Source organism: Podarcis vaucheri (genome assembly GCF_965113315.1).
Source record: "Podarcis vaucheri genome assembly, chromosome: 12".
NCBI classification, from domain to species: Eukaryota; Metazoa; Chordata; class Lepidosauria; order Squamata; family Lacertidae; genus Podarcis; species Podarcis vaucheri.
This window is the reverse complement of record NC_138750.1, coordinates 52,120,202-52,135,284: the sequence shown is the minus strand read 5'-3', so window position 1 is coordinate 52,135,284 and position 15,083 is coordinate 52,120,202. Positions and strand designations below refer to the sequence as shown.

Below are 15,083 nucleotides of genomic sequence, written 5' to 3'. Positions count from 1 at the left end.
AATTCCATTTTCTGCCCAATTGCTTACTGGGAGGGAGAGGCATGAGGTGGTGGGGAGGCCAGCATGCTGTAAGCACACCAGCAGAAGGGCTAGATTGGCTCCACCAGTGCATTTGTACCATGCCAACCTACCCACCGCCTCACCTGTCTTCTGCTTCCTAGTAAACAATAGCAACCCAGTTGCTGGGCAGCTGGTATAGTACGTCTGTTCTATCTGGTGGGCCACTCCTGTGTCTCTCCCATGTTTCTAGTCTCTTGCCTTCCTGGTTTGCTGAACATGAGCAGAGCCTCATGCCATCTCATCTGGATGAAACCGGTTCTTGAAAACTGCATGTCTGCTTGCAGAATGGATAGCTCCACAGCATTTTATTTTTAAACAGCTCATTGCCATGTCGAGGTCTAAAAGGTTCACAGTGGTTTTTATTGTATAAACAGGAGCACCATCTTTCCCTAAGATTCCAGCAAGCTGAAATGCACTGCATTGATTTTATTTTTCTAAATCATTTGTCCAGGAAAAAACAACAACAGAACACCACAAAACAAATACCTGGATTTCTGATAGCTGATATCATCTTAATGCACTTGTTCCAAACACACGTTTTAAAGGTAAGACGATATGGGCAGCCTCTACCATTTAGGGTGTCGTTGTGTCCAACTTTACAGAGGCCAGCTCTCTATTTGAAGGGCTTTTGGAGGACATTCCTCTATGATTGAAGAGATTGTCTATTTAATGGGTTGTCTGATCCAAGTCTGGCTTAAAGATGAAAAGCAGAGGGCACCTGGCGTTACCCATCGACAGCACCAAGGCGGTAAATCCAGTCACCTGATCTTCGCACTATGTTTAGGGGAATGCTACCCCCATCCAAGTATATGCTGCCTGAGGCAGTTGCCTCATTCTGCCTAACGGTAGGGCTGGCTGCTGTTGGGCCCTGCTTGTTCCATCAGAAGATAGACCAAAGGGAGGATCAGCGTAGGAGAAGCTGTGAGAAGGACAAGAGATCCATTGTAACAACAGGATAGAACAGAGCACATTAGTGTTCTGGTGGTTCACATCGAACCTACAAGGGCAAAGCAATTCAGTGCTTGCATGAAGTGGTGACTATGAGCAGCATCTGAAGCTGGCTTTTGTCTTTGCTGGGAAAGCAACCATTGCAATTCAAGGCAAAAAGTAGGATAGAATCTTCAGCTCCATTTGCAGCCCATCTAGATGAGGTGGTTGATTTCTTCTTCCTCTTCAAAAAGTATAAAATATAAAAATAACACGTTGGATAATCTCCAACAATAAAAAGGCTTCCAAGTAGTAGATCATTGCCAGACTCTTTACTGTAGATAAGTTCAAGCAAAACAAGTGTTACACCCAGTGAATTCTAGTGTGACCTCACCATACAAACAGGTGAAAGATCAGGAAGTTCATGATTAAAGGCACAGCACTGTGTTCTTTTCTCTTTCAGGCATGAGTAAAAACCAAAGTCTAGGTTCTCAAGGGAGGTCAAGTCTGTGTAGAGGTCACTGGAAGCCGAATATTTGTCCATATCCAGCTCTGACTGGCAGAGGCTCTCTGGAGACTCAGGCATAAGCAAGCCTATTGCCTCACCTTAAAAAGGATATCGTAGAGTTGGAAACGGTTCAGATGGCAACCAAAATGATCAAGGGGATGGAGTGAATCCCTTATGAAGAAAGGGGACTTTGGAGTTTGGAGAAAAGACAAGTAAGAGGGGACATGAAAGAAGTTTAGAGAATTATACATGGCATGGAGGAAGTGGGTAGAGATAAGCTTTTCCCCTGATCTCATGACGCTAGAACTCATGGGCAGTCAAGGAAGCTGAATGCTGGAAGTGTCGGGATAGATAAAAGAAAGCTCTTTTTCACACAGAGCATAGTTCAGCTGTGGATCTTACTCTCATAAGAGCCAGTAATGGCCAACAACTTTTAAAAAGGGGATCTGGCAAATTCATGGAGAGGGATATTGATGGTTACTAGCCATGATGGCTAGGCTCTGCCTCTATGGCCTCTACAGCTGTAGGCGACTAATATACACACAATAATTACCAAAATGATTATATTCTTTATCAATCTTCTGAGAAAAATACAAAACCTTATGCAAAGCCACAGAGACTTGCAAACTACCCAACCCAAGATGAACTTATGTGAATGTCTTATTTCAATGGATTTTTCAAGTGCTTAACTCTGTCTTTTGTTTTCTTTATCTTTTTAGGTAAGTTCACGAAGACTACCAGGGCGAAACAGGTGCAAAACAGGTACAACTTCATTAACATCCATCTACAACCTCACTAGCATCTCTCGGTACTGTGAACAACACTGAACTTACCTTTTGTTGGTATCTTCATGAACTCACCTAAAAACCACTTGAAAAATCAATTGAAATCAGACATTATAAGTTCATCTTAGGTTGGGTAGTTCGCAAGTCTCTGTGGCTTTGCATAAGGTTTTGTATTTTTCTATCAGCAGCACAGGTTGCATTTTTCTAGCTCTACAGCTGTAGGCAGCAATGCCTCCGAATAACAGTTATTGGTAACTACAGGAAGGGAAAGTGCCATTGTACTTGAATCCTGCTTGCATATTTCCTACAGGCACCTAGTTGGCCACTGTTAGAACAGGATATGGCACTAGATGGGCCATTAACCTGATCCAGTTGCTCTTCTTATGTTCCTGTCAGCAGTGGATGGCATTGTAGGTCTGTGCTGTACACAAGAGCTCTGTTTGACTGAGTGCTTGATTGGCTCTGCCCACACGTTCGCACTGCACCAACCTCACCACCACAGTAACCCTCCCCTTCCCTCTCTCCTGCCTGGTATGCTGCAAAGACCCAGGGAGACAGAGGTAAGGTGAGTGACACAGTCCTTCCTGAATCTCTGGAGAGCCACTGCCAATCAAAGTAGACAGTACCAGGCTGGATGGACAAATAGATCCATTTGCAACTGAATTCCATGCATGTTTTCTCAGGAGAAAGACGCACTGTGTCCAACATATTCCTCCCCCATATCAACATGCATAGGACTGCACTCACAAAGCCCTGTTGGGTTTTGTTTTCTGCTTCAAAGCAGCTTTGATCACTATAGTGTTAAGGGTTGGAACAGCAGGGGTGTACATAGCCAATAGCTGGCTAGGTTTCGCAAAATTGAACGGGAGGAAGTTGCACCGCTCATTATCTGTACCATGACATCACAGATAACGTCCAATACATGCCTGTGATTCTCGCACAGCAATTCCAGCCAACAATCTCATCTGCCAAGTATGTTTTGTCTGGGGGAAGTACTGCCTTTTATACCAAAGAGTGCTTGGAGTGCAATATTCTCCATTAAGGAAGTGCAAACTTAAGGGGAGATATATGGATTCTGCTCAGCAAATGTGAACGAGCTGTTATTGTGCAAAAACATTATTGTGCCTTGGGGCATGTCTCTTTTCTTCTGCTTTTGGGAAGGAAAAAAGGAACACAGGGACAAAGTTGAGGGCGGGAGTCACTTGAAAAGGAAGATATGATGTATCACAAAAGGACCCCTCACCATACTGTACTTCAAAGCTAATATTGTTCAGTGATTATCTCAGTTCTCTTCCTCACAGCCATTCCTTTGAGGCCAGTATATAGCATGGGACAAAGATCCCAAGCTTTTGTCTGATGTTACAAAATGAGGGAAGTACTGTCAGAGAGACATAAACCCCACTTGTTAGCAAAGTCCTTAAATAATACAGATGGAATCCAAAGAGAAGAGAAATGCCTAATACTTTACTGGGTAAATGGAAGAATACAAGTATGGTACATCATATGAGATGAAATAAACAGAGGAGTGTTAGTCCTTCTTAGCAATTCAGGCCTAGTTGATACATGTATGTCAGTCCATACAACTAACATTCAGATGAAAACTCCCTCAACACTAACTAGCCAATTAGAACTCAGTTTACCTCAGCAAGGATCATGCCATTCTGACCAGTTGCTAGGCAGCACATCCACCACCACCACCCCTTTGCTGGTTGACTATTAACAGAATTAATTCTTAGGTTACTAACTGAATGATCTCGGCTCTTGTACTTCCAATACAAGTAAGATGTATTTCCTAAGAATCACACATTCTGTAGGACATGTTGGGTAATTTGAGGTACTTAGCATTTCAGTGCTTGTTTAGAAATCATTGTAATGATCTCTGGAGGCAAGTATCTGCAGTAAAATCCAGCAATAGAACAGTTTATGTGTTTAAGATCAGGAACATTGCAAGAGTATTGACAAATAAGGTGACCGCAGGTTCCTGACAAATGACATTTGAGCGGCATGATCAACTTTCATAGGAAGGATGCCAGACCAAATATCCTTCTCTTTAAACCAAAAATAAATTTGCATTATCTCCATAACACTTAGTCCCAAATTATAGCAGGCTGAATTTGATATCTGTTTCTAGCATTATGTATAGAATTTGTTTTGAAATATTATTCCTATAAAAATATATTTCCTGATAATGCATTTAGGTACCTTTCTGCTTCTGCCTATTTCTTTTCTTTTTTAAGAAATCTGGCACAGAAGGATAGTAGCCTAAATTTAATCAGAAAACAAGAATCAGCACAGTTTTGTGATCTCCTGATGGTCCGGCAGTCAGACAGAACTATAGATTGTAATTTACAATAGAATATGAGCTCTCTAAGCAGCCAATTCAATTTTATAAGTGCCTTCCTGGTTTAGGTTAAGGTAAAAGCCTCTGGAATAGACATCCTTTCCACAACCCTATAAATAGTGAGCTGCTAAAAAGTGTCACTCAGCTCTCTCAACACACAGGAATGATTGCGATGCTAGGCACATACGCAAGAAAAATATATAAATATATATATAAAACAGACAGCTTCATCCATCTCATCAGATACTGGCCTATATATTATTTATTGCCAAAAGAAAAGGAAAGATTTGAAGGCCTAATGAGACAGAGAAGTGAAAATTCTGTACATTGGACAAACATACCCTTCCAACATTTCTCCAGTGAAAATAGGGACGTCCTAATCCATAATACTAATACTAATATTTATACCCCATCCATCTGACTGGGTTGCTGAGTGGCTTCCAACATATATAAACACAGAATAAAATAAGTAACATTAAAAAACTTCCCTCTACAGGGCTGTCTTCAAATGTCTTCTAAAGGTTGTAATTTAGTTATCTCCTTGGCTTGGGGGTCTCATAACTCCATACATTTCTTCAATGAAAATAGGGATGCCCTGAGGAAAAACAGGACATTCCAGGATCAAATCAGAAACCAGGATGGCTTCTGTAAATCTGGAACTGTCCCTGGAAAATAGGGACACTTGGAGGGTCTGCATTGGACAAAGGCCATTCCCATAAAATTAGATATTTGTAAAAGGAAGCTCCAAGGTTTTTGGGTGCTTCAGAAGGCAGAGAGATCTGCGGTTTACCTCAGCCACAGGGCACGGGGCATACATAAAACCTGATGGAGCAGCTTTATACATCTTGCAGATACTCAACACAGCCCTTCCTCTTCAAGCAGAGGAGATGCTCTATAAGGCCAGTGTAAGACTCTTGAGAGTCCCATGGACTGCAAGAAGATCAAACCTATCCATTCTGAAGGAAATCAGCCCTGAGTGCTCACTGGAAGGACAGATCCTGAAACTGAGGCTCCAGTACTTTGGCCACCTCATGAGAAGAGAAGACTCCCTGGGAAAGACCCTGATGTTGGGAAAGATGGAGGGCCCAAGGAGAAGGGGACGACAGAGGATGAGATGGTTGAGCAGCGTTCTCAAAGCTACTAGAATGAGTTTGACCAATCTGCGGGAGACAGTGGAAGACAGGAGTGCTCTGGTCCATGGGGTCACGAAGAGTTGGACACAACTAAACGACTAAACAACAACAACAACAACAACAAATACATTGCACCTCCTGAGGCAGCCCCCACTGCTCAACTGCCCTATTTGCTCCGCCCTCCACTTACTTGTCAATTGCTAATGTGGTGTCAGCACTGGCCATGCTGACTCCCTTTCCCCTCTGTCTTGCTCTGAGGAAGGCCTAGGTGTCCTTCAAAGCAAGGCATTATGGGCAAAGTAGCCCAGGAAATTGCTTGTGTCATGGCAACCAGAAATTGTTGAAAAAATAGTTGAAAGCTGCCTGAAGCAGTTGCCTCATTTTGGTTCATGGTAGAGCCGGCTATGGCTCAGGATTCATTGCCTCAAGCAAGGGATTGGACAAGATGCCTACTAGACCCCCTCCAACAATGCAGAAATTAAGACTGAAGCAGAATCTGCTGGATTTGTCTGGTCTCTGGCACCAACCATGGAAACATCAACATAACTGTGTATTCTTAAAACAGCTGAAAAAGTTAGAATTCTGGGCAGTGGATTCATATTTACTGAAAGTCTCATTCTTATCTTGCAAATTCACCTGAAGTCTAAGAACACAAATCCCACCCAGGAATTTCTAAATATTGTCTGTATTGATTCTATTAGTCATGTTTTTTCCCCCAAACAACCCCCTCCAAATGACACAGCTATTCTTAAAGATGGTAAACATTGGCTTTCTTGTCCTATCATCCCAGGTCATGTATAAATCTCTTGCTTTTGATATACACACATTGGTTTTTGTTCCTATTATTGTTTCATGACTCAAAGCATTTTAATGATGATTTACGGGGCTATATATTACCAGACTATAAACTTCTCTTTGCAATTAAAAACAGTTAAAAAAGAAACCTTCAACTTGAAAGCAGAGCCTCTGTTTGTTCACTGTGGTTAAAGCACAAAAGACTGGAATGCTGTATTTCCCAGGACAGACAGTGTTGTGTGGGTTTCAGCAGTGGAAAACTTCCCTGTATTTGGCTACTTAGTTCTGGTGGACTTTCCCTGTGAAGATTTAAGCATGAGAACATTTCTGAAACCCTCCTTCCTGCTACGTTTTATTACTGTCCTTGAGCAATAGTGAATTTCATCTCACTTTACATTTCACTCTAGGAAGAGCGTCTGATCCTTCCTTTTATCAACACCAACTTTGAGATGGACAAGATTTCCAGCTGTTCCACATCCAGAAGCTGATCAGACTGACCGCCGAGTCTTCAAAATTAGTGACAAGACAGCTTCCTCCATTGCACCCAAGGATAGCAGTCTAGCTTAAAGGTAAAGGTAAGAGTTTTGCACTTGGACTTGATATCCCTCCTTTCACTCCCCTTAAGGAGTCTCAAAGCGGCTAACAATCTCCTTTCCCTTCCTCCCCCACAACAAACACTCTGTGAGGTGAGTGGGGCTGAGAGATTTCAGAGAAGTGTGACTGGCCCAAGGTCACCCAGCAGTTGCATGTGGAGGAGCGGGGAATCGAACCCAGTTCACCAGATTACGAGTCTACCATTCTTAATCACTACACCACGCTGGGACCCCTAACTGCTAAGTCCAGTTGCAAACTGCTCTGGGGTTGCGGCGCTCATCTCACTTTACTGACCGAGGGAGCCGGCGTTTGTCCGCAGACAGCTTCCAGGTCCTGTGGCCAGCATGACTAAGCTGCTTCTGGCGAACCAGAGCAGCACACAGAAACACCATTTAACTTCCCGCTGGAGAAGTACCTATTTATCTACTTGCACTTTGACATGCTTTCGAACTGCTAGGTGGGCAGGAGCTGGGACCGAGCAACCAGAGCTCACCCCGTCGCAGGGATTCGAACCGCCGACCTTCTGATCATCAAGTCCTAGGCTCTGTGGTTTAGACCACAGCGCCACCCGCATCCCTAGCAAGCTAGCTTAGGACAGGCCAAATGACACATATGCCCTGCCCTCCATCACCTCACCATTGTCTCCAGCATCTGCTGTTCGAGGCAGCCACTTCACTCTGCCTAATGTTAGGGCTGGCCCTATCTTCTTTAGAAAAGCAGCTGTGATGTTCTGTGTTAGGTTACACAGTCTATCAATCAGGACAGTGAGGCCCAGTTACTGGTGAGGTATACTTGCCATTTCCTTAAAGCTGGCTCCCATCTCACCAGCTGTCCAAGAACCTCAAGCTCTTTGTGCAGGTGCCCCAAATTGTGAGCCACCAGATAAGAGCAACCTCCCCAAGCCCAGTGCCATCAGATGTTGTTGGATTGCAACACCCACAATCCCTGACTATTGGCCACACCAGCTGGAACTGATAGGAGCTGAGGTTGATAAAACCTAGAGGACATCAGATGGAGGAAGGTTGGTCTAGAGCAGCCTTTCTCAACCTGTGAGTCCCCAGATGTTGTTGAACTACAACTCCCATCACCCCTAGCTAGCAAGGCCAGAGCTCAGGGATGATGGGAGTTGTAGTTCAACAACATCTGGGGTCCCACAGGTTGAGAAAGGCTGGGCTAGAGCATTTGCCCTGACAGGGGATGGGTTCCAGGTACTGGGCTGGCCATCTGCTCACGCAGGTTAGTTATTGGTCCATTTCAACAAGAAGGCCAAAAGGCCGCTTCTTCAACCTGGAACTTTGCTTGCATAATGATTATATTTCCTGATTATTACTTGTTTCAGCTCTTGGCTTGTTCTGTGACTCCTCACCCTCAGCAGGTGCTTACAGCGATGCCCAGTTAGTAATGTCTGAAGAACAGAAGGATAGGCAATTGGACAGGAAGTCCCCATGACCCTCCACCTCCAGCTTTCATCTTCTGACAACTGAGAAAGTCTCTTTCATCTCCCTTCACTCAGAGCTGTAAAACTTTTATATAAGTTGATTTCATGCAATATTAAGAGGACGTTTGTTTGCTTGGATGGAGCAGGGGTGTGAGACTTGTAACAAATGGCTTTCCACTGTGCTCACATCTGAAAAAACCAGGGGAACTTAATAGTGGAGTTTGTTCCAGTTCGGCTCATGGGGAAGATTTTTTTTATTAAAAAAAAAGGATTTGGGGACCAAGCTGTGGGAAATATTTTGCATTTGTGGTGTTTCCTGTACTGCTTTGTCTGCTGTCTTGCCATTTACAAAATATTAATTTCATGGAATCCGATGAGTTTGAAGGGACCCCAGTCCCCTGCCGATTGAGGAAACGACATATTTTAAATGCATTGAATACATGAAGAATATTTGGCTTCATTTTTTATATGCATTTCAGATGTTCCCCTCTCCTTGTCATCAAGATCTCTGAATTTCTGCTTCTGATAAGTGTTGCTCAGACATGCACCAATTGTTTTACAGGTGACATACCAGCAAATAGGATTCTTTGCTTGCATTTTCTTTCAACAGAGCTGTAATGTACAAAATGAAATTTGTCAGGTGCCTGGTATTTTTTTCCCCTACCCCAGGAGTAAATGCAATGGGTCCATTTGATTTTCTGACAGCCTTCATTGCTGCTTTGTTAGTCTCCTTTGCAATTTGTTCACTTAATGCAATGGCACTGACACCTAAACGCTAAATAATAAATGGTAATACAGTAAACTGGCATGTTCTAAATAAAGAAAATGGTTTTCCTCTTTATTTTTCTTGCTTAGAGGGACATGGGTGGCTACAAGGAAGCTCTAGGCTTGCTGTGGGGTCATACTGCTTCACTTACAGCAACAAACTATTTGGTCCACCTCCAGTCTCACAAACGGAAAGACCATGAAACTGAAACTATGGACCACATCTAGACTGTCAGTATCTTGCAGGAGGGACTCAAGGGCCTGCTGGGAAATATAGGTTTGTGTAATTAATTAATTAATCAATTTGGCACCCCTCCACTGATATTTCCAGTACCTCTGACCTGGATTAAAGTGCTCTGTTGCGCAAGCCCAACAAATCTACTTCTAAAAAAGAACTGCCTTCTTGCGGTTAGGAAAGTGACAGGGAAATGCATTGAAAAGTGAGAAATTAACAAATGATTAACAGGAAAATGTATCAACGCCACACAAGCGAAGCAGATTGCCAAGCACTCTGGAAGACAAATGATTGTCGCTGAGCACTTCTAAGCAATGGCTTTTTAAAAATAGCTCCTCAAAAAAATAAGAGGCTACTGGGCTGGTTCAAAAGGCTTTACAGGACAGTTCCAGTCCACAGACAAGTGTTTCTCCACCACTAGTGTATCTTAACCGTGCCATGAACTGCGAGGGAGAGCAACTCCTTTTAGTCATCAGGCAAAACCCCAACCAAAACTAGACTCTTGCTGATAAATTGCGAGCAGAGCAAGTAGAAGCCGGTGTCGAAGCCGCAGCCTGAACAGGAATCCAATGGAAGCAAAGCAAAGTCAAGGTGGTGATTGTTGGAGAAGCAGATCCGGCGAGGGTGCGAGAGGTAAGCACTGTGGTTTAAAACACCCGTGGCCACGCCCCCACCAGCACTGATTGGCCGGGTGGGTGGGCAGGACATCACATGGCTGGGGCTGGCGCGAGGGAGGCGTCAATTCCCTGACCCCGACCTGGATCACTGTGAGGATAATAATAATAATAATAATAATAATAATAATAATAATAATAATAATAATTTTATTTATATCCCGCCCTCCCCAGCCGAAGTCAGGCTCAGAGTGGCTAATAACAGTAAAAATAACACCGTTTACATAAAATCACAATCAAGTACTGTATTTTTCGCTCTATAAGACGCACCAGACCACAAGACACACCTAGTTTTGGGAGGAGGAAAACAAGAAAAAAAATATTCTGAATCTCAGAAGCCAGAACAGCAAGAGGGATCGCTGCGCAGTGAAAGCAGCAATCCCTCTTGCTGTTCTGGCTTCTGTGATAGCTGCGCAGCCTGCATTCGCTCCATAAGACGCACACACATTTCCCCTTACTTTTTAGGAGGGGAAAAAGTGAGTCTTATAAAGCAAAAAAATTCGGTAATTGAAATACATTCTAAAATCAATTCATTCTAAAATCAGTTCAGAGTCAAATTAATGGCAACCATTCTAGCCCAATGGTTCTATGAGGATTACAAAAGGAGAGAGGGGGTCAGACTGTGCCTTGCCTTGGCCAAAGGCCTGGTGGAACAGCTATGGATGCCCAGCCACAACGCTGCCCACCGCAAAAGGTGAGCGGTCTTGTTACACTCTTGTGTTCCTCTTGTGGGCTTTCTATGGGCATCTGGTTAGCCACTGTGAGAACAGGATGCTGGACTCGATGGGCCTTTGGCCTGATCCAGCAAGGCTGTTCTTGCATTCATGCCCCAGGGGAGATTCAATTAGGTACATCGCCATGCATCAACAGCATCATGTCTCAAATTAGGGTGATTCCTGATACCCCACTCGAAGTGATGTGTATGTGCGTCATTGCACACTAATGATTCACTCTAGATCTTTTATTTTCCCATTGCTGATGTGCTTATACATTCAGGGCCAGACTAGCAGGATGAGTGAGTGAATGTATCTCTGTCTCACTTTTTAAATTGTTTTCAAATAGCAACTTTCGGGTCCTCCCAATCTGGGTTAGAACTATGACATGTGAGAGGGGAAGGGATCTTTAACCTCTTCCTACTGGAGCAATTTGTAGCATAGGGGTGAAATTTTCATCAGAAAAAATAGAGTAGAGAAAAAGGATAACCCCCTCCCCTCTGCCACTGTCCTGATCTGGAACAATACCCTCCTTCCCCTCCCCTGCTCTGCTGAAGCTGCTATTTGAAAAAAAGGTGGTTTGGCCCTTAAAGAAGAATTAGAACAAACTCACTGCCTGCCCTGAATGGGTTAAATTACCTTTAATTGCAGGTGATGAATATTAAACATACACAGAAGATAAGAAGAGCTGTTAAAAATAAAGAGAGTCATCTCTTTTTCTGCAAATCAAGTCGGTAATAATGTCGGAAAAATCTGAAAATGAGTGCAAGCGCTGCCGACTGTTACTCAGAGCAAAGAATTATTGATCCTTGGCTGTCTCTATTGATTTTATGTCACTTCTGTGATTTAATCATGTTTTTCCTTGTTATCTCTTTGCAGCCTTTTCTTCTATTGTCTGGCAGAAGAACTCAGCCAAGGCCTTTTCAGTCTGTGATGACGGCGATCAAAATAACTTTGACTTCCACTTGCATTGTTTTCAAGAAATGATTAAACAATCCCAAGGCATCAAGACCCCTTTGTGCCTCTGTGTCATGCCATGCAGAATGGAGAATTGAAAACACTTTCAGAAGGAGAGGGGGCTGTCACTTTTCTTAGAAAGATTTAGATAACCTGGTAAATCCTCCTCTGGTTTGGACGGCATATTGCTACGAAGAGATTCAGCAGTCTGCTTATATTCGGAAGCGCTTTCAGCTGAAACACCGGGGCCTCATTTAGCAGGATGCTGAGTGCATGGAGAGTGTGCGGATTTGCAACGCTTTCTGTGCCTGATGGAGGCAGAGAATGGTCTGGTTTGCAACTATAAAGGTTCTCCATGCTGATGGTTGTTACTTTCCATAAAAGAAATATCAGCTGCAAGGGGTCTCTCTCTCTCTCTCTCTCTCTCTCTCTCTCTCTCTCTCTCTCTCTCTCTGTGTGTGTGTGTGTGTGTGTGATCTGAACTGGGTCCAACATGGGTAGCCTGATGCAAAGGAAAACATGGTTCAATGCACCTTTCAGAGCTGTGTAGGAGAGAGAATTTCAGCAGGAGGAGTCTTGCCATTTCAGCAGACGTGGCTTGCCCATCTACTGAAATTGCCTCTTCCATGCAACTACAGACCCTCCAAGTGTCCCTATTTCTCAGGGATGTCCCTGATTTAGAGAAGCCATCCCAGTTTCTGACCTGACCCCAGACTGCCCCACTTTCCCTTAGTATGTCCCTATTTTCATTGGAGAAATGTTGGACGGTATAGAGTTATCCGACCCCCAAGCCATCTGAAGGCAATCCTGTACAGTGGTGCATCGCAAGACGAAAATAATTCGTTCCGTGAGTCTTTTCGTCTTGCAATGTTTTTCGTCTTGCGAAGCATGGTCCGTCGCAACTGCGCCTCTTCAAGCGGTGTTAAGAAAAAAGCGCAAGACGTTTTCATCTTGCGAAGCAAGCCCATAGGGAAATTCGTCTAGCGAAGCAACGCAAAACCGAAAAACCCTTTCGTCTAGCGAGTTTTTCGTCTTGCGAGGCATTCATCTTGCGGGGCACCACTGTATAGGGAAGGGTTTTTTAAAAAAAATGTTTAAAGTTTTATTATGTTTTTATATATGTTGGAAGCTGCCCAGAGTGCTGGGGCAACCCAATAAGATGCGTGAGGTATAAATAGTAAATTTATCATTATGGAATGGGATGTTCCTATTTTCATCAGAGAAGCGTTGAAGGGTATGCAACTATTGAGGTCCTCTAATGGTTCTGGCAACCATTATTATGGTTCTTGGCCCACAGCATGTGTGGAGGGACAACAACAACAACAACAACAGATCCCATTTCCCATGGACAATGGTACTGGTCCAGACTGACCCTCCCTCCCTCCCTCCCTCCCTTCCTTCCTTCCTTCCTTTCTTCCTTCCAAAACCAGCCCAGGATAGCGTCTATTCTGGCTCTTAGTTTCCTTTATAATGGAAGTTGTTTTCGTATCTGAGACTTAGGGCCCCTTCAGGCAGCCTTTGTAATGTTCATTCACAATCCTTTTTGCTCACGACGGTATCAGGGCAGTTATATGTGATCTCACTTTCAAAACTTGGTGGGCACACTGCTGCAACCCCAGTCGCTGCATGTCCTGTAACCTGCTGCTGAAATCCTGTGACCTTTTATACCAAAAATGTTCTCTCTGTGTTTGTGCATCCTGCTTTTGTTGCACCATAGTATAAAGAGTACCCCTCCAGATGGCAATAGTGCAATAATATTGGGGAAGCATTGCAGAACAAATAAAGCAGAATGCTGTGTGGATGGCTCGGTATAATGCGCTATTACTGTGTCAATCACACGGGTGGCGCTGTGGGTTAAACCACAGAGCTTAGGACTTGCTGATCAGAAGGTCGGCAGTTCGAATTCCCGTGATGGGGTGAGCTCCCGTTGCTGGCCACATGACCCGGAAGCTGTACGCCGGTTCCCTCGGCCAATAAAGCGAGATGAGCGCCGCAACCCCAGAGTCGGTCACGACTGGACCTAATGGTCAGGGGTCCCTTTACCTTTACTTTACTGTGTCAATCACACCTGCAAAAAACACACACACACAAACAAACAAACAAACAAAACCAGTATGGAGGAGTCCTTAAACAGGTACTGTAACATAGCATATTTTTAATTACTGCAACTGAGCTCTGGACTTTTCTTGATTCGAGGAAGCTGGTGAGAAGTCCAGCTGTCCATTTCATAACCAAGGGATGACACAGGGGAGACAGAAATGTTCTGTATATTTATGACATGATGAAATACCATCCTGTATCTGAAATATTAAAAAGACTGATTTGCAGGTGCCAGTTTAAAAACCAACAACTAACAAAACTTGGCAATGTACGTTTCACTATACACAAGATAAGCCCAGTGAAGAAACTGGGATCATATTTCCAAGGCTGTCAAAAGTACTGTGGATCTGAACACTTCTGGGACTGGCACCCAGACATATTTCAACCTTTGTGGATTTGCTGATGGCAAGTGGCAGGGAAAAGGTCAGCCGAGTGTAGAAGGGGCAGAGTTGGTGGCATCAGAGTAGGTGGAAAGAGGGGGAAGAAACCCTAAAGAACCATCAGTGTTGCTGCGCATTGCCATATGACAAATCTAGAGTAGGAGGACAAACAAATCTGTCATGCAAGTGAGCGCAGTCTTGAGCAGAAGGAGACTGCTTTTCAGCATCCCAGTGCTATGTCTATACAGTAGTAAACAAATACTGTTTGCCAGGAGCCTCAAATCTGTGGCGTATTCATGCACAGTGACAGCTTTAAAAACACCCCCTTCCTAGGCAAGCTTGTGCTGACGATCAAGTCTACTCTGGCTCTGTGTGGGCCTCCATCAAATAAACTGAACTTTGTGTCTCCTTATTTCTGCGTAACCTCAAAGCTGTGGAAGCTACTTCTGGGTGGCTATACTCCTACCCCACTCCCCACTTTCTGTAAGAAGTGGGGAGTGGGATTTCTATAGGCTGTAGCAACCTCCCTGTCCTGCTCCTCAAGTATGCCCCGATGCTGCACCGTTACCAAGGTGGGCACAGCTGGGTGAAACCAACTCCTGCTCACCCACCCAGGTCTCAGTGATGCAGACCAGATGGGCCTCCTCTTCCACAAAGATCATGGAAGAAGGAGGTCTT

The 15,083-nt window shown here is 44.0% G+C and overlaps 1 long non-coding RNA gene across 2 annotated transcripts; it reads left to right on the top strand.

Moving 5' to 3' along the window:
- Window positions 1–3,913: 3,913 nt before the first annotated feature.
- On the top strand, window positions 3,914–12,215 carry LOC309515081. Of its 2 annotated transcripts, XR_014212241.1 has the most exons (5): window positions 3,914–4,058; window positions 6,957–7,124; window positions 8,483–9,143; window positions 9,437–10,214; window positions 11,848–12,215. It is a non-coding gene; the product is annotated as an uncharacterized lncRNA (long non-coding RNA). The 2 variants fall into 2 exon arrangements; XR_014212242.1 differs by having other exon boundaries at window positions 3,916–4,058; window positions 8,483–10,214.
- Window positions 12,216–15,083: the final 2,868 nt, after the last annotated feature.